Source organism: Acomys minous (genome assembly GCF_964271855.1).
Source record: "Acomys minous genome assembly, chromosome: 4".
Lineage (NCBI taxonomy): Eukaryota > Metazoa > Chordata > Mammalia > Rodentia > Muridae > Acomys > Acomys minous.
Genome location: NC_140486.1, coordinates 35,734,311 through 35,753,067, shown reverse-complemented (window position 1 = coordinate 35,753,067; position 18,757 = coordinate 35,734,311). Strand labels below are relative to the sequence as shown.

The following is an 18,757-nucleotide window of genomic DNA, read 5'->3' as shown; positions in this document are numbered from 1 at the left end:
TGAGGATGGCTCCCATCAATCGGTGCATACATATGTATACTTGTCCCCATTTCCTGGACTACACGGTGTGGCCTTATTGGAGGAAGGTGAGCTTTGATGTTTCACTCTTCGGGTTCAGGCTCTTCACAGTCAGAGCTCTTTGCCTCTGGCCTGTGTTTCAGGATGTTAGCTCTCAACAACTACTCCCACGCCGTGCCTGCCTGCCCATCTGCTGCCATGCTGTAATGGTCACCAGCCTCTAACTTTCTGAAATGATAAGCCCTAAACTATAACTGAAACTCTTTCTTCTATAAGTTGTCACGGCCATGGTGTTCTATCACAGTGACAGAACTGATTAACACAGAGGCTTATGTATAGTTTTCTCAGACAAAAAGGATCGCAAGTGCGGAGAGCTTGAGAAGCCACTGCTGTGTTCTGCCCTGCCCTTCTCGTCTATCCTGTGAGGTGGCTGGTACAAAGGAACAGCCAAGAGCGTAGGCACAGCATGATGCCCATTCCACACAGCAGAGGCAGAGTCGCAGTGGGCTGACTCAGCAGTTGGTTCAAGAGGACTTTTTCTCGGAAGGGTAGCTCGGAGGAACTGGAGTGGGGGAAACTGGAAAAGTGATGCAGTTCTATTTCAATTGAAAAAGAGGTGAAAATTAATTTTTAAAAAGAGAGGTGAATTAAGAGTGAAAAAGTCGTTTCTCAAAAGGACAGCAGAGTACTTGCTCCTCCTCCATATGCCAGGAAAGTCTCAGTTATCAAAAACTGTGTGAAAGGTTAACAGACTTTGAAACAGTATAAAAGAAAACCTGTCCGTCTACCCCAGTGCACGCATGTTCTTACTAAAATGGGCACGCTTGTTAAAGTTTAAGGTGAGTGGAATAACAGCATTCACCTACACATTGCATCACAAGTGATGTGATTTCGCAACTCATGTGACAAGTGAAGGAGAGCATATCTCTGTTTGGTTAATATTTACTTAAAGTTCTCACCTGTTTCCTTGCTCTTTCTTGTTCCTTCTAGGTATATGCTGGACATTAATTTCTTGGTTCCTATAATATCTATTGGATTAAGATCTTCATCTATACCAATCATGATAAATGTGTATTTCAGATACATGTTAGCACTGTGTATTGATTTTTAGAATTCCTGTTGTGACGTGGCTTACTCTGTAGAGAAATGAAGTACAAAATACTTTTAATATATTCATTTAAATTATTTCAATCTTTTTTTGACAGTTTCATTTTTATTTTTAAACATTTTTTAATTTTTACATATACATTTATATTATTACAAATATATACAATAACCTGTATCAAGAAGAACCATGACACAATTAGGAATTACATAAATGTTACATTCTTAATATTTTGGCTATTTGTATTTGACAGATAGGAAAACATCTTTCTTATCTTGGTGCATCTAAAATTCTGAATTTAAATCAATATCATATCTCATCATTATCAACTTAAAACATCTATCTAAACCTAAAAGTATCTTAACCCCTAAACATCTTAAAAGTAATTGCATCACTATTGTAAGAAATAGACTACTAGTTACCTCTGTCTTAAGAATAGATCAATTTACTAAGGAATATTATAGTATCCTTGTCTCAACTCTAATACTAAATACTTTTCTAAAATTATATTTGAAAACTATGTCTTAATTGTATTTTTTTAGAGTGTGAATTCCAGTAAGTTACACTTAACGTTCTGACAGTGGACTCCTTTTCTGCTGTTTGATCACCCTTATTTATCTCCTCTTATGTCTTTAATTAAAATCAGTCATGATGGTCTGTCTACATCTTTAATCCTAATACTCAGAAAGCTAAAGTAAGAGGATCAGGAGTTCAGTGTTAGCCTAGGCAACACTATGACACCCTATCTCCAAACCAAACACAAACAAATTTGCAGAAATAGAATTGTATTACAACCAGTGTTTTCATCTTCCTCTATTTAAAATAAGATTCAAATATTTCATATTAAAACCTAATTCTAATAAGCTTCTTTTCAGTGGTGAAGAGTCTTAGTAAACTTCCTGACTTAGAAAATTTATCTCAATTTTTTTCTTATGTAACTTTAAACTACTAAACCACTCTGATTTAATTTCACCAATGTGAAATAGATATAATAATGAAACCCACTTTATAGGTTTACCAGGTTTAAATGAATAAGTATATTTTAATAAATAATAAAATTAAGATCATTGACCAGATTTCAAGGATTTTTATGTCTAACGGGGAAGCACACTCTGAAATATATTTTCTGCCTTAAAAAAAAATGTTTTCTCAAGTTAGTGAGGAAAGTGACTAATTTCTGAGTGTTTCTTTCCTATTGGCTCCCAGTTTCTTACTTCATTAATGCCACTCCAATTCTGTACAATGTTTTATTTAGTTTTCAGTTATCATAATCTGTTGACATTTTATTAACCCACCTCAGTCTCAGGATAACCAGGAATAGCCAGCCTGATGCAGGTTTGGTTTTCTTTTCTCACGAACTTCATTTACAGTGTAGATTTAGCACACTGCTGCTCTGATCAGGCGGGCAAAGGCCACAATGGAAAAATCAATAAACTTCCTACTCAAAATCAGAGCTTAGAATCAAATTTTTATATATGTATATGATAATGTTACCCATGCCATTATTTTCTACTCAAAAGCATATGTCTGGTTTTCATTTATTTCACATTCTTGGGGAGTAATGTGTGTTCTCTGTGAGGGCATTTCTGTATGTTAGACTGTCTCAATCCAGTTTCCGTGATTAACAACAGAGCAGCGAGGCTGGAGAGAGGGCTTAGTGTTTCAGAGCACTGGCTGTTCTCCCAGAGGACCTTGGTTTGATTCCCAGCAACCACATGGCGGCTTTCAGTCATTTGCTACTCCAGCGAATCTTATGTCCTCTATGGGCCTCCAGGAAGACACATGGCACACTCAAAGCATCCATTCAAATAAAACTAAATATTTATTTTTTAAAAAGAAACAAGAACAGAAAGTGAATGTCAAAGTGGTAGTCAATGCCTGGCTCATAAAGCAAATTCACTAACATTTGCTGTTATTAGTAATAATGATATTAGTATTGTTATGACTATATGTATCAATGATTATCTATTGCAGTTCTGGTATATAGTTCTGCACAATGAAGAGAACGCCCTTGTTTTTGTTATGTGTTGTGTTATTTAGGTTTAATCTGATGGTGTTCTGAAACATGCTAATGCAATGGCTTTGTTGGAGTAGTTTCTGTTCACTTGCTGCAGATGAGCAGGAGCGGCTACCACTGCTGCCATAGCCTTTATTTCTCACGCAGTGCAACAGCTTGAACATTTATGTGGTATTTTGGCTGTCTATCACTTACATCATCAGATCATTGGAAATGATAAACTAGCAAAACCAGGCATTTTATGCTATTATAATTTTGTCATATATGATAATGAAAGTGTCACCTCATCTCATCTTCCCGTAAATTTTGCTAATAAAAGTTATCTCGGTTGAAGTCAAAACACAACTTCCACAGCATTCTCCTTCCAGTATACATTTCAGCAGGAAAAGGATTGATGCTGTGTATAAAGTGCTTTCGCATTAGGAGAGCAAAATGCAAAGTACATTGAGAGGAGAAGTACTCTGATCAGCGGGTGTGCAGGTAAATGCTCTTATTTGAATTGATGGGAGAGTCGTCTGAATTTTGAGGTGCTATGAGATCAGGTACTTTTTTTTTTTCTGTTCTTCTTTCATAGAAAATGCATCATTAAACACAAAACTTTTCTAGGACTATGTGCATCTCAGTAAATCAGTTTTTTTTAATTGTGATTTAAGAACACTGATGCAAACATACTCAATAAAATATTCACAAACCAAATCCAAGAATACATCAAAGATACCATTCGCCGTGACCAAGTAGGCTTCATTCCAGGAATGCAGGGATGGTTCAATATATGGAAATCCCTCAGTGTAATCAACCATGTAAACAAACTGAACGAATAAAACCACATGATCATCTCTTTAGATGCTGAAAAAGCATTTGACAAAATACAAGACCCTTGCATGTTAAAAGTCTTAGAGAGATTGGGGATACAAGGCACATACCTAAACATACTAAAGGCAATTTACAGCAACATCAAACTAAATGGAGAGAAACTTAGTTCCTTTCACTGAAATCAGGGACCAGGCCATAGTTTTAAACGGAAGGTGTCAGAGCTGTGAAGCAGGTAACCATGAGGTGAGAGAAGTAGGTGCCGAGTGAAAGGGAAGGCTTCAGTGAAAGAAACTCACAAAATACCTCTGATGAGGAAGCCTAATACTATCAAGACAGTAGAATCAACAGTGACAGTAAAAAGAGCACAAGAGTGTTTTTTTAACATTGTGATAAAAAAAAACCTTAAAATATACTTGTGTTCAAAGAGATCAAGGAAACAAACTCTTTAGAAAGGGCTAAGAAATTGCTACATCAAAATTAAAATGTATATGGCTAGAGAGGTGGTTTAGTGGAAGAATAGTGCCTGCTGTGCAAGCATGAAGATCAGAGTTCAAATCCCCAGCACTCAGGTAAAGACCTGTGAGTGGCATATAGTACTTGATATACCATTGCAACAAGGGGAGAAAGATAGAGAATCACTGGCCACCAGCCTATCTCCCTATCTCCAGGATCAGTGGGAGACCTTGTCTAAAGAGAATTAGGTAAAGAGTGATAAAATTTCATCTTGCATGTCCTCCTCTGAACATTATGCACACAGTATGTATATATACCATAAGCCTCTATCTTATACTCATACAAATTATAAAATGAAAAATAAATAAACAAATATAATTTAGAGTTCTCAAGTGTACCTCATCCAAGCTTGGGACTAAACCCAAGGTGCCAGAAACTCTAGCATTAAGCTATTAAATTCCCGAATTCACAAGCCCCAAGAGTGCTAATGTGTTCCGTCTTAGAACAAATCAGTGGGTAATTTAAGGTGCATTAAAGAAATGAATATTTTACTAATTGCTTTTAAGATTTAAAGGCATGTGTTATATATAGTAACGAGGACAGCACAGCAGGTAGATATCGGCAAGGAGTGGGTGCTCTGTGCATTCTCAGTCGTGTAGCATCTGTAATGTCCATCTTGATTTATTTTTCCTTAAGAATGGAGAAGTATTTTTCTTTTAAGAAAGTTTAATAAAAAAGCAAAATATGTTTATTTATAATAAAATGGTTTTAGAGTTAGTTCATAGGCTTTTATTCTGCCACTCTGTAAATTATATCCTACTTAAAGAAACTAAGAAGATGATTGGCTCATTATGATGCATACGATCCATAGTTTATAGAAAAACAGACAACAGCCTTAACTAAGTTCAATGTACATTGAAAGATTTTGAATCAGGGAGATATGTTTTGTTTATATATTAAAACTCAGTTATTTGTGGATCTATTTGTAATACTTACTATTAGAACATAGGGCTATATCTGTGTGTCTTTGTTACTCTCAATTTGTTACAGAAGAGCTGGAACATGGATATGTGTTGATATTTGGTTTTCCCATTTAGTATTCACAGTTCATGAAAGCGAAAAACTTCTGTAAAGTATGTATAACTGTTTAATATCTTCTCCTAGACAAACTATAGAAAACTTGAAATAAAATTTAGCATAGAGGTTTTTTTTTAAAAAAAGAAAGTTTAATAAAATATAATTACATTATTTCTTTTCTTCTGCCTTACTCCTTTCATCTGTGCCACCCCCTTCATACATGGCCTCTTTTTCTCATCCGTTATTACAGACATGCTCGCGCGCATGCACGCGCGCGCGCGCGCACACACACACACACACACACACACACACACAAACATATAAAGACAAATTGCAGAGTCTTTTCAGTGTTCACCTTTTTGATAGTCTCCTTAGCAAAGAAAGCCATTTCATACCAGCATTTACTAATGTCACATTTTAAGAAGTTTGTGTTTGTTTGTAACTACTTTAAATCATAGTAGTGTTTTGTTGCAGTGATCTTGCTATTTAATTTGTTTGCCTGGATGTTATTGCCAGTGAGCCTATGGGTATATTCAACTAAATGAATTTTAGATAAAATAAGGTATGTTTTAAGCTGGGTTTCTCTACTCCTCCCAATGGCCCGTGTTCCTAATTTTTGTTGCCTGGAAACATGTCGAAGATGTCGTGTTTGACAGAAGTCAATCATACAATGCAGAGATTTCTGATAACCCCAAAAAGGGAATATTATTTAACCTTTGTTTTCCTCATAGTTAGCTTCTCCAAAAGAAATTATGTTGGAACAAATGTATTGTTCTTATGCAAAATAGGTTCCTTGCACTTAGACTAGGTGCCTCTTACTACTGAAAACTGCACTGGGTTTCATATTTGTGATACATTAGTATTCAACATAGAAGACAGAGGTGAAGAATAATTAATGAAAAATATCCCACTTATGCAAGACAAAACAAAACATGATGTGGTACTGTTTTCAAAGTGACTGCTAATTGGGGAAAAGTCCCAATTTCATAATAATTATACATAGATTTTAAAAAAGCTACTACTTAATGTTCTAATATTCTGGATAATATGTCTAGTTAAATAATTTAAATATTTATCTTGTGCTGAATTTTACTGGTAACTTTTTAGTTATAACTGGGTTGCTTAAAAATGAAGGTTTTGATGATTATGGGATCTCTGAACTGTTAGAGAGCCTTTCATTTCTTCTTTTTTCTTTTCTAATGTTGGTTCTGTTTCATATGACTGGTAAGTTGTAAGAAACTTAATTATTGTACCTTCTGGAGGTAAAGTAGGCCAATAATCCCTGCTATATTTCTTCAGAATCAGAATGGTATCTAAAGGAAGGTTTCTGCTGCTGATCTCAATATTCTGTGAAGGAAGTTAGTCCTAGAAGCTCAACACACATGAAAAAGACTGGCTGCTCATCCACGAAAGATAAAGCCTTTTCATAAGCTATTTTTCCATGAGAACCTACGTTCTCTTTTAAGTATTACTCAGTTGACATATGTTCTGGTTGTTTCGTTTTTTGTTTTCCCCTACAGTTATAAAATACTACCCAAAACCAGCATGGGAGAGGAAAGGTTGTTTTTGTTTTATACTTTCAGGTCCCAGTTGAGTACGGTCAAGGCCGGAACTCAGGGCAGAAACTCAAGGCAGGAACTTAGAAACAAGAATCATGGGAAAGGGCTGGAGAGTTGCCCAGTGGTTAAGAATACTCAGTGCTCTTGCAAAGAAAGGCTTAGTTTCCAGCACCCATATCCAGTGACTTACCATCACTTGGAGCACCAATTGGAGGGAATCTGACACACTCTTCTAGATTCCATGGGCAGCCACACCTACATAGCGCAAATAAACTCACACAAGCTCGTGCATATAGCTTTTTTTTTTTTTAAAGGACTATTAGGGAAAGCTGCTTACTGACACTCTTTCTCAGGACCACTCTCACCTGGCTTGCTTAGATAGCTGAGTGTCACATACTTAGGGGTGGCACCACCTATAGTGGCCCAGTCCCTTTTATGTCAGTTAGCAATCAGTAGAGTTCCTCACATTCACATAGACACAAACAAACACACTTACACTCACACATATAGATACACTTCTGGACACTAGAGATACACACTGTACCCACCAACACACACTCATACACAGATATACATACTCAGAGACACTGAGAGATACACATACACATGTGTTCACATACACTCACCTGCACAGATGCACACACTTACAGACACTCAGATATGCACACACTGTAGGCTTTGAAAAATTTCAAACCTACCTTATTTGGGGTTATTTAATGCTTATACCTCCCTTCCAACCCACCTACTGTAGATAGGAGAGAAAGGAGGTTAATAGGCACACCCTTACACAAGTCTCTTTCACGTCCCACCCTTGGGATCAAAGCAAATACATGTTTACATCCACTACAACACACATTTTTGCACACACAAACACACTCTCACACACATAGAACATACCCTTACATACATTCAGGATACACAACGTGCACACATATTCTAGACACTAGGATACACACACACACACACACACACACACACACACACACACACACACACACAAATACCTTCTCCATATATCACAAACCTGGAGGTAAACTTAATGTAATTGACCTGAAGTTGTGTTATAGACACTCAGACACACACACACACACACACACACACACACACACACACCTACCTTCTCCATATATCACAAACCAGGAGGTAAATTTAATGTAATTCATGTTATGTTGTGTTATTTTGACAGTATGATTTTTCTTTTTGAGAATTAGTATGTGTGAACACTGTGTGTATATATTCTGTAGGTACTCATTCACTTAAATGTCTGTGATGTAGAATTAAAAATGATAATTTTATTTTCTCAGAAACTTTACTCCAGTTTCCTTTCTAGCCCCTTAGATGACAATGGTTTAAATTTTCTGAAAAGCTTTCACAGTTTCCATTCTTTTCCCATGGCTGTAGAGTTATACTTACACTGTGCTCAGCTTTTCAGGCTCTTGGGACTCCCTGAGATGATGTCTTTGGTATGTGGCTTCTGCATTGCTCAGTTGGCCTGACAGAAATAGGGACATTTAACTCAGACAGATTGAGTAGTCTAACTTTCATGTGTGTGGCTCCCATCACAAGCCTGTTCTAGCATTCTGGACCACTGTGACTCAAAGACAATTGGAAAACTGATTCCTTAACATTTAATGAACTTTGGGATGGGAAGGTTTCCTCCATTGCTGTGCAGTTGATATTGATGGTTGAATGATCTGTGACAGCATGATACACTGACCTTCACTTAATACTACCTTGAAATACTGTAAATGAAAACCACTCTCTACCTAAATACACTGTACTTAAAATGGCAACAGTAGATTTCAATTCTCAAATATTAAAATTAAATATTCTTTCAAGCAATGTACATGTATGTAATTTCTACTTAAATGCTGTTAGCATTTTGAAAAGCATAACTAAATGCATAACTAAAATAACTGTTTTTATGCAGTTATTTTAATTGCACTGGTGAGTGAGGTATATATGTGGTATTATTCCACAAATCCATTAGTGGTTATTTATGTGTAGGTTCCTTCGTAATAGCTCACAAAGGATGTGGACAGATTCTGATCCTGAAATCCCATTATGTGCATGTTGGTGTGATGTGATCAAAGAGTGAAGAGCCTATTGTAGCTGTCTGTGTGTTTGTAACTCTGACTCTTGTTAGGCATGTGTGCTTCAGGAGGATTCCAGGTGAGGCCTACAGTCAGTAATGCCGAAGGGAGCGGAGTGAGTCTAACCCAAATATGTGTTGATGCGTTTGCACGTCGAGTGCATGGGGTGCCCAAAAAGTGAAGGAAGCTTAGCAATAATGCATATATTTAAAGCAATAATCATTTCTGTATTTGATCACTGACATTCTGAATAATGATAGACTACACAATTATATCCTGTGAGCCTTTTACATGAGAAATGTGTTTTATGAGCAGACTTTCTCCTGCTTTGTGGTCATACTTAAGCTGAAATCAATTTAAAATTGAACACTTTGAATCTTTTTTTTCCCTTAAATCTTGAGTGTTATTTTGCTCCTTGGTGGAAAATGCTTTTTTATTTCTTACAATATTTTTGGACATATTACTAAAATTCACAACTAAAATCCCATAGAGGCATTAATATAACTTACATGTAGGTTTCTACTTAGGAAAAAGCAATCAATTTTCCAATATGAGGTTTATTTCATGTTATTTCTTTATGTATATGATTTGTCTTGTCAAATTACATTTAAAAATGGTGTTTCTTTTGTAGCTTCCTGGGGTTGATTGCTGTTTCAGGGTTGACATTGGATAAATACGTTTTCTTGGTCCAGTTTGCTATGTTCACTGGTGTCATCCTCGTTCGGCTCACAAAAGGGAAGCAAGACATGTTGCAATTAAATTATAATCTCAGAAAAGATCGTTTTCTTTTAGACAGTAACTTATAGATGGTGGCCACTAAAAAAAGGAATGAACTGATTTTAAGTGTTTTTATGGCTTACTGATGAAATCGTGCTGAGATTCCCACAGTGCAGCCTAACTGAGCTTTAATTAAGTGTGCTTAGGTAGTAATCTACCTTTGGTTCCCAGAGGTCTCTGCTCTGGGTTGAGTAGAGCTTCTCTCTTCTCTGAAGGAGTATTCCCTTCTGCCACTGGGATAATGACTAGCATTTGAAAAGAGCTTTCCTTACCAAAGCATTTCCACACACATGGATTCAATTGCTGGGTTTTCGAACCTTGTGGGTTATGGACACCTGTTTGATTCCTAGTAAATCTGATGGCTTAATTCTGAGACATTCTTTATTCCAGAACACCACTGTGACCCCTGTGCATGTGATATGTTTAAAAAAAAAAAACATGTGTCCTAAATCACAGAGGAGACAAGAGAGTGTGTTAAGCTCCGGGTGGAACTTACTGCGATTCCTGAGAAATCTATTCAACATTCTGTTCTCATACTGTGGGATTTTTGCATCTTGCTTTTGGAAGGAAGAGCAAACACTCTGGGTGGACTTATCAAGCCAGATTGTGATGTTGATTCATTTTGCAAGGGCCAAAACCATAAACGCACGGTTGTTGGAATTTAAGTTGGTATTCTGCCCCTTGAACAAATTCACGTTCTCCTATGCAAATGAATTAAGTAGACACCAGTTCTCTGATAAGTGAAATGCAGTTTAATTATTCACTTGAAACCTCTTTCCATTTTAGTTTGGTTAGCTTTGTCTAAAAAAAAAAAAACCTTCTCAGGTACGTTAGGAGAATGAAGGAAGGAATTGTTCATCTCCTAGTTGGCAGGAAAGTGCCAGTGCTGAATTAGATCACAAGTGACGGTTGGAATGGTTCCGTAATAGTTTTTTCCACTGTATAAAGCCAGACATCTCAGCCAAGCAGCAGAACAGAATATACGGTGTCAACATGGAAAAAAAAATGGTGGTAATTGTAAAGCTGGGAGATTCTGGCAATGTACTTAAATTTTGGCTGTTGTAATTTTTTCTTGCGAGGAGGACCTTACGCTCAGTAACCACTGCAGCCTGTCACATGGCTGCACTACATGGAGAGTTCACCGTCCGGCCTTGAGAGTTGAGTTCAGAATTTTACACTCAGTGTTTTGAGAACCTCGGTTAAGCCTGATTCTGATATGCATGGTCCTTCCTTGTTCTTCCAACTCAAGCATAGAAACAAAAACCCTCGTTAGAGCCTTAAACATGTCTTAACCCTTCCTGTAGTACTAGCTCATTTCACCAGCTCGGTAAGCCTGTGAAGTCAGTTCTGTATTAGTCTGACTTGAGAAGTTCCTGTTCCTTGTGGAAACACCCATCACCACTGAATTGTTATGAAGAACTATAGAAACATTCCTGATCATGAGAAGAGTCCGTATTCTTCTCCAATTTCATAAGCACTCAGTCCTTTATGTTTATTGTTATCTTTTAAATAACTATTTTGAGAGAACGGGGAGAGCAAATGTAAGTGAATTCCTTATAACAAATTAATTACAGGCTATATATAATATTTAGTTAATTTATTTGTGTTAGATCATGAGTCTGTTCCTTTCAGACACTGGTCACTCTAAGAGACCACACCCCCATAGCCACACTCCTCTGTAGATCTACCTTTAGGACACAAAGTTAAGAAGTGATGCTGTGTGGTGACCTACCAGCTCCTGATGTATGACAATTGGCTGTCCTGGTTAGCATTAACAGTTTAATTGACACAGCCTAGAATCATGTAAAACAAACAAACAAACAAACAAACAAACCCAGTCTTAATTGAGGGATTGCCTAGACTAGAGTGGCCTGTAGGCATGTGGGGGCTGGGGCATTTTCTTGATTGCTAACAGCTGTAGAAGGGCCCAAACCAATGTGGGTAGTCCCATCCATGGGGAGGTGGTACTGGGCTATATAAGAAAGCTAGCTGGTCTGAAACATGTGAGTGAAGCACAGAGCAAACAGCATCCTCCATAGTTCTGCCTTGAGTTTCTGCCTTTCCTCAGTCATGATCTGTGACCTGAAAGTATGATCCAAATAAATCCTTTCCTCCCTAAATTGCTACTGGTTGGACTGTTTTATTGCAGCAAGAATATGAGATGAAAATACTGACTAACTTACTGTGCCTGGATTCTCCATGTTCTTCATCGCATGTACTATTTTGAACTAAATTACATGGTATGGAACCTCCCACCATCCCCTGAAAGGATGTAAGAGTTAGTTGTTTTCCTAGTTGGCTTATTTGTCTGGAAGGCTTCCCTCCATCTCCCGCCCACCCTATCACACTGTGTATGTGTTGTCTCTGTGGTACTTTCTGTTCACATTCTCCCTCTTCCAATGCTTTGAAGGGAAGCTTCTCCTTCCTATTATGTCCTCATTGATGTTGTGTCTGATGTAATGTTCCATGTTGGCGCCCCCCGACACCAGTCCTGACAGGGTAGCCAGGCTCTTTCCCACAATGAAGTTCTTACCACAACAAATCCACCTCCTGGTGCTTCTTTGTCTAACGCTTTGCTTTTTCATTGCAATGTTACTACATTGTAGCTCTCCAAAGTCTATCAATATTACCAGGAGTATTCACTGTAGGGTTAATATGAAATGTGATTGGAAATTTTGGTTGTTATTAAAACTTTCTCTTTCTTTCTTTCTTTCCTTCTTTCTTTCTTCCTTTCTTCCTTTCTCTCTCTCTCTCTCTCTCTCTCTCTCTCTCTCTCTCTCATTCTTTCTTTCTTATTGATTCATTGAGTGTGTGTTTGTTTTCATTGAGTGTGTGTTTGTGTGTCTGTGTATGTGTGTGTATGTGTTTGTGTGTGTGTATGTGTGTGTGTGTGTGTATGTGTACCTGTCATGACATATTAATGGAGGCCAGAGGGACAACTTGTAATGTCAGTTTATTCCTTTTATCATGTAGGTCCTGAAGATTCTATCTAAATCATCAGAATTGGCAGCAAGCACTTCCACCCATTGCACCATATTTCTAGCTCTGCTTTCCATATTTTTGAGTCTTGATTCTGTTAAGTGGTTGAAATATAGGATTAGTACTAAGCAATTAGTGCCTCTACAAATGGTGTCTCTATTAGCTAGGCTATTATTTGTAGTTTGTAATTTGCAATCAAATTTATAATTAGTCATTAACAGAGGTATTACCTATAATCCCTGGGCACATAATAAATATTTGACAGGGGTTATATGTATTTTATTTATTCCTATATTCATCTGTAAGTAAAATTATTAGCACATAGCACTAAATGAATACTTGCAGATTGTGCTAACAAATAGATAAATGGAAAAGTTAAGTCATTGAGTTTATTCAAATGTAAAACTTTGCTTTGCTCCACTAAAATTTCAAGGATATTTTTAGTTAAATAAAAAAGTTACAACACAGGAGGCACTGATAAAATAAAAAAATTCTGCTTTTCAAGTTCCATCTCATGGTAGGTCCCTTTGAGTTTCTTGAAAGTGGATTTTTTGTTTTTGTTTGTTTGTTTGTTTGTTTGTTTTTTCCTTCTTGGAGATGATCCATTACAGTGATCCATGAGCAGTTAATGAATGAATGAGTTAGTAACTGAAAATGACTTGAGATCTTTTCCACTTTTTGTAGCCAGCTTGAATAATTCTTAAGTACAACAGCAAGAGAGTTTGGAAAGCAAAAGTGTTACCTAAGGTGTAGGGTAGGGATGTGGGTCTGCGTCTTCCAGGAGCATTATAAGGTTGTTGGTCTGCATCTTCCAGGGCTATCAATCTAACATCTCTAGATTGAGCACAGTCTCATAGGACTGACTTCCAACAGCCTTTCGGAACATAGAATCTTCAAAGCACCCTCACCCAAGAGGTTGCCTGACCTCTGCTTCAGTAGTTGATCATTCAGCCTTCGTAATCTTTGATTCATATTGGTACCTGAGACACCAAGTGTCATCTTTTATTCTTTTATCATGATTTGGAAACTCTAATTTTCTTAACAGAAGCTCCAAAATTTACTCCCAGCATCACTCTCTATATGATCAAACAGGGAAGCAGAGCCATAGGTCAGCACTTAAAACAGAACATCAGGAAATGCCTCTTCATAATATACACAAAAAGTGCTACTAGCAAGATACCTTTGAACATTAAAATTACTAAGCAACATGAATATCATAACAATCACGTTAATTACCATCATGTTAGTCACCATATATTTTACGTGTGTGTGTGTGTGTGTGTGTGTGTGTGTGTGTGTGTTTGTGGGGGTGTGTGCTTTATATTCTATGGGAAGGTATAAGTATAATAATAGTAATTTCATCAATATTTACTTAAAACAGCTAAATTAAGGAACAATTATGGTATTTATTAAATAACAATACTAAAATTCTGAGGCGGTAGGATTAGTTAGTTCACCTTGGACAGTTACATTTTTCCATGAACAAAACTATGTTTCCATAATTGTCTTCTTATATATTAACAAAGGGATAATAATTTTGCCTTTAATATTTAAAAATACATGATCATTTAAAACTGAGTGCTTATTTATACTTAAATATAGATTTGTGAAACATAGAAGTTATTGTTATCAGGGTAGTCTTTGCTGCACCTCAAGTCATCATGAGTATCCTTGCCTTTAACCGCTGAGAGTTCATGAGGAACTGAAAGCAGGCCTAGTCAAGGTTAACAACATTTTCTGCTGAGGTGTTGTGTTTTCTCATCACAACAAAACCGCCAGCAAGAGTTTTATTGGTTTCAGTACTTTTCTGTGTAAAGGAGACTGTAGACCTATTAATGAAGCACCAGGTTCTGGTGTAATAATTTGATACCATGCTTATTGTGTATGTTAAATATCCCCATCTTAGTAAAATCTAAAAGATGACACAATCAGTTAACTATTATACTTGAAGAGTGAATTTTTTTTTAGCTCTAATAGATAAATAAAACATGTCTGGGCGAATGTTGAACACTGTAGATATGTGGGCAGGTTTGCAATGGCTATAACTAGTTCTGGGTTGTACAGCATGATGTGGAATGAATTCCTTTGAGAAATAATTTTTAGGTAAGTTCTTTTAGACAATTTCTCTACATTAGTGTATATTATAAATGCAAGGATATAGTTCATATATTATGAATCTGTGAGATGATGCTAATTATGTGTCAAACAAATATTCTTACTAGTGTGTGTATTATATGAGTGTAAGCTTGAGCATATGCATGTAGAAGCAAGAGGAAAGGTCTGAGGTCTTGTTACTCTCCTTCCACTCCCTCCTTCCCAGGGATCAAACTCAGGTTCTCAAGGCTGTATTTTAAGTCCTTTGATGTGAAATATTGTATGGCCTTTCCTATACCCATTCTAGCTCCCCAATTATGACACAGAGACCTATTGTATTTATTAATAAGATTTAAAGTACTATAGCTGGGCATACTCATCTAGTCTAACCTGATTATGCTAGTCTGGACTATTTCCCAGCCCCATGCCCCGTTACCTGCCATCTGGTCTTATCCTGGCTGCTCCTGTTCCGTCCTTGTTTTCATGGTGACGCCTCCTCACGACAACATTCTCCTCAACCTCTTTTCATGGTTACCTCTTCTCTTGGCCACTTCCTCATGGTGACCTTCTCTTCCATAGTTTTCTTCTTTCTCCTCTACCTGAGACCCTCCTCCTCCTGGGAATGCAAGTCCCACTTCAATTACCCTGCCCAGCTGATCGCTCTTTGGCTGCTTATTAACCAGGGATGATGAAGAACCATTTTTAAACAACATGGAGACAGAAGAGTCTTGGATAATAATGCCAATGACCGTGTCCAGACTGCAACTAGATCTCTGGGCACAGAAATCAGCATCTGAGTACACTTTGCATAACCCCTCCCCCAACACTTTGACCCACGGAGAGCACTTGTCTTCTCACTAATTGTACTTTTTAACAGTTACTTGGGAGCTGTGTTGTGATGCTAACGATCATCTTAACATGTTCCAGTTGGTGTTAAGTAGGAAGAGTTGCTGTGTATATCACCCTATAGTGATGTTCTTCTAAGTACAGAAAGACCTTATAGGCCAGGTAAACTGAGAACTCTACACTGATGTTACATCAAGAGAAAAGGTACGAATTGATCTCTATCTCTATGTGTTATTATGTTAAACAAGACCTATGGAAATATAGTTGTAAACACTGTGGCTTTCCTACCCTTTTAAAATCAACAATGTGAATTCACTGAGAAGTTTTACAGTGCTAAGAGTAGTTAGTTATGTTTTGAAGAAAATAGGAGTAAAAACCAAGATTTTGAATTTCAAATTCCAGCACTGAAATTAGCTTGCCGATTAATCCTTGGCAAGTCACTTGTTCAACTCAAATTCCTATTGCCTATTTACACTTGAGTTCCAAAGACCTATAGGTGACTAAATGAACCACAACTTTATGACAACATGTCCATGTTCTGTTGTTTAGTTTTGTTGTTTTTCCAACTTTATACAAGCAAGAGTTACGGGAATTAGGGAACCACAACGGAGACTATGTTTCAATAAGATTGGTCTGTACACAAGCTTTTGAGGGATTTTCTTGATTGATATTGGATCATTATTGATTAATGAATAACAATTTTAGCCCACTGTGAGTGGTGCCATCTTTGGGAACCTGGTCTTGGGGATTGTAAGAAAGCAGGCTGAGCAAGTCATGGCAAGCAAGCCAGTAAGCAACATTTATGACTTGTGCTGTAGTTCCTGCTTCCAACTTAATGTCTTGAGTTTCTGTCCTGACTTCCTTTCATGCTAGACTATAAGCTATAAGATAAACCCTCTCTTCCCTGAAGTGGGTTTTTGGTCATAATGTTTAGCAGTACAATGCAAACTATGATGCATGTGTCCTGTCCATTTCAAATGGCTTTTTTTTTAAAAGCAGAACAACAACAACAACAAGAAAAGTTGAAGCTTACCATTTTATACCACATTGAAACCTTACTATATACAGTAGGACAATGTTTTTCTTTTCACAGAAGATACTTGATTGATGTAGCTAATATTTGAGGATGAAAAGTTGGTACCTCACTGATAAATGTATTTAGAAAGTACCTCAAGTAAATGTTAGATGATTCCACTAAGAGCAGTCTTAAGACTCAACATTTTGTGTAGTTAAATGACTCGTGTTCTTTTAAATAGTGAAACAGCCCTTAAACTCCATCATAGATTTATAGTAAAAAATTCAGAATTAATATTTAAAGTTAAATTTTGTTCACTGGGATACATGAAGTAGACTAGCAATATTTAACTGATTTAGGACTTTGTTAGAAGCAGTGGTAGTAAAGCCAGTAGAATGTCTTTTCATAGTTAGAAGGACTGTAAGTTTTAATAAAATACATGAAATACTTGCTTTGTTGAGGCAAAGAGAGAAACCATAGTGAAATACAGTATTGATTTTAAGCACGTCAGAGGATCCAAGAAATTCAGTTTACTTGAATAGCAAATATCACTCAAAATGCTTTATTCTTATGCTTGCACGCAAATAGAATTCAAGGAACTGATTAAATCTTCGAGACAGAAGGAATTTTCCAAGTGTCCAGTTCAAAATATAACAACATAGTCTTCTGATTTTTCTTTAGCTAAAATTAAAATGTTTTAGGAAGTCTCAAGTATTTTATACTTCTCTATATTTTGTACTTAACAAACATATACTAGGTCCTGTGCTAGAAATAATATAGGCAAGGGTTAAAAAAACATGCTAAGTCACTCAGGTGTGAAAAGAAAGAGTAAGTCATTGCTTATATACAGACAGTTTTGTTCTGTTTGAGTTCGGAACAAATCATGGAAAAGCTCAAAGTCAATAAATAAAATAAAAATGTCAGATAATAGTGGGGAGAAGCTAAAATTATTTTGAGTCAAAACTGAATAAGTAATACTGAGTGATTATCTGACTTTCAAAGGAAGGAAGGCATGAAAAATTGGTGAGTTTGGTAAACAATCTGTTTTGTGAACTAAAAAGAGCATGAAAAATGGATAACAGAAATTTGAAATATTGTGCATTTCCACAACAACACAGAAAATGAGATTTATCTTAAATGCCATTTGTCACCAAGAGTGACCTTGAATATGATAACAGTGACGAATTATGAGCTTGATGACAGCAAGGCCAGCGGCTGCAACGGCTAAGCAAGTGGATCAGCTTTGTGATTATGCTGCTGTTCCCACAGACGGGGCAGGTGATTGATCATCTGTAAAATATGTGCTTATGAGGCAGGGTTGCTTAGTTTTGTTGTCAAGTCAAAACAACTAGAGGAGTTATTTCAGAGAATTATTATTTTCAGCCCCCTTAATCAGCAAGCAAGGCTCTATGATGCAGGCCAGTGAACCAGCTACAATCCCTGATGCCTAACTGACCACCCACATTTATATCTTTTGTTGAATCCTGCTTGCATATTTTCAGCCTTGTAAATATGGAGGGGCCCTACCTGCACTATCCTTGTCTAGAGCCTCCGTCCCCTTCTCTGCCTATACTTCTAACCTACTTCTTGCTGATCTAATTTGGTGTCTTAGCTTCAGATATAGGATAAGCTCCAAAACATCTAGCTTTAGGCCCAGCCTTCCTCAGATTCACCCAAACTCACCATTAATGCTTAATGGACATCTCAAGCACATCAAAAGCTTTGTGAGTTTGTGTGTGTGTGTGTGTGTGTGTGTGTGTGTGTGTGTGTGTGTGTGTGTGTATGTGTGTGTGTGTGTGCGTGTACGCATGTGTGTGCTATCTTCTTCCATCTCCACTGTCAGCCAATCATCCCATTGTCTTAAAAGTAGCTTCATCCAAAATTCTGCACATTCTCCTTGTTTCATCCCAT

At 37.0% G+C, this 18,757-nt stretch overlaps 1 protein-coding gene across 2 annotated transcripts in view; it reads left to right on the top strand.

Annotated features, from left to right (window-relative positions):
- PRR16 (proline rich 16) overlaps window positions 1-18,757 on the top strand; it is a 281,666-nt gene that overhangs the window by 100,722 nt on the left and 162,187 nt on the right. The window lies entirely within an intron of this gene.